The sequence below is a fragment of the Carlito syrichta genome, unplaced genomic scaffold (assembly GCF_000164805.1).
Source record: "Carlito syrichta isolate Samal-C Ts95f unplaced genomic scaffold, Tarsius_syrichta-2.0.1 Scaffold91343, whole genome shotgun sequence".
NCBI lineage: Eukaryota > Metazoa > Chordata > Mammalia > Primates > Tarsiidae > Carlito > Carlito syrichta.
The window spans coordinates 1,980-3,994 of NW_007035439.1; the positions used below are offsets into that span (position 1 = coordinate 1,980).

Consider the following 2,015-nt stretch of genomic DNA (forward strand, 5'->3'; position numbering starts at 1 on the left):
TCACCTCAGCCTCCCAAAGGCGCAGGATTACAGACTGAGCCACCGAGCCCGGCTTTTAATTTCTTGAAAGAAATACTGCTAATAATTTGCACTTTTTTTTCTTTTCTAATATGAGTCTTTGGATCTATAGATTTTCCTTTAAGAATGTCCTAAGCTGCTATGATAAGCTTTGATGTTTTATTAGATTTGTCTTAATTTAGTTCTAAATTTGTACTAATTTTATTGCATGTAATTTTTCTTTGCTGAGGTGTTATTTAAAATTATCAAAATGAGCCTTGGCTGAGGGGACCATAATAGAGTATACTATAAACTTAGGTTAAAAGCACGCTATAACCCAATAAATATGAAATTGACTTGTGGACAATGGCACAGCCATTTTTAGTTTTTAGTTTTCTGTCTTAAAACATAACCAGTAACTGTTTAAAGTTCCAGTTATGGGAAAAACTACAAAGCTCCAGTTATTCTTCCCTTATCTCACTTTCCCCTTAGCAACAACCAATCAAGTGCCAGGGGGTAATCACCTATGTTTCCAGATGTCTCCGCAGCTTCCCCAGCTAGTGGACCAAGGTCAGCCCGAGTCAGGCTAGCCAATCCTCCACAATTAAGCTGACCACCAGAGGAACTACCCAATTAAATGGTAACAACACTGGAAAGCCCCCCAAATTCTTCCTCTCTTTGTGTAAAAGCATAAAAGCCACCCGCTTAAAGAAATCAGTTCCTCTGTATGTACTCTGCTGTGTCGGTTGTCGACAGAGGTTCAGGCTCGAGCTTGTAAATAAAGACCCTCTTGAACTTTCATCGGAATTGGCTCTTGGTGGTCTCTCGGATTGAACAATCAACCACTACACGGCTAGGGTGTTTGGTGAGCCGGGAGTTGTTGGGTGCACGGGGCTGCCTGGTCATGCGTTGGAGCAGGTTCTGACAGCAGACAGACTTGGCGAGCAGGCACAAGGGCTAGAGCCCAGAGTTGGCAGTGCCCAGAGGAGATGTGATCTGGGTGGGCAGGCTGCCCACTGACCTGTAGCTGAAGTCACAGACGCTGGCTCCTGGGTCAGGTCTGCCCCACCCCTGGCGCAGCATGTGCCTGCTGGTGCAGAAGTTGCTACTGGCGCTGGCTGCACATTGGCGTCCAGCTGGGGCAGCAGGTGCTGGAGTGCCGGGCAGTGTTGGTGGGCCCTTGGAGCCCCCGGTGAGCCATGTGGCCCAAGTAGGAGGATCTGGTGATGATGCGAGCCAACTGCATGGAGTACTGCTAAGGCGAAGCCATGCTGGACGCCCACTCCGAGGAGAACTGCAGTGAGGAGATGCGCATCATTCTGTGCATGCTGGCCACATGCTAGGCCTGGTCCAAGTCTGGCTGCAAAAAGCTGAGGCTGGACGAGGTGGGTGTGATGGACGAGGTGCTGGACCCACCATACAAGCCTTCATCCTGGAGGTTATTGCCAAGCATGGCTAGTTGGCCCGTGTGCTCTGCAACAAGGACCGCTTCACGCTCAAGTCCTCTGTGTACCTGTCGTGCCTGTTCCCCAACTCCAAGTTCCTGCTCATGGTACATGATGGCCGGGCCTCCGTGCACTCCATGATCATATGCAAGGTTACCATCACTGGCTTCAATCTCAGCAACTACCACGACTGCCTCAAGTAGAACAAACCATCGAGGTTATGTATGCACGGTGCATGGAGGTGGGCAGAGACAAGTGTCTGCCCCTGTACTACAAACAGCTGGTGTTGCACCTGCGGCACCTCCTCAAGCTCATCCTTCACTTCCTGGGCATCACCTAGAGTGATACTGTTTTGCACCACGAGGACCACATTGGCAAGCTTGGTGGTGTCTCTCTGTCTAAGACAGGTCATCAAGTCAGGTGATCAAGCCTGTGAACTTGGAAGCGCTCTCCCAGTGGACTGGCCACATCCCTAGGGATGTGGTGCGGGACGTGACCCAGATCAACCCCATGCTGGCTTGACATAGCTATTACCCCTATGCAAACCCACCTAACTAAGGCAACCCTGACCCC

The 2,015-nt window shown here is 50.1% G+C and overlaps 1 pseudogene; it reads left to right on the forward strand.

The window, feature by feature from the left end:
• Window positions 1–1,078: 1,078 nt before the first annotated feature.
• Window positions 1,079–2,012, forward strand: LOC110595723 (annotated as a pseudogene).
• Window positions 2,013–2,015: the final 3 nt, after the last annotated feature.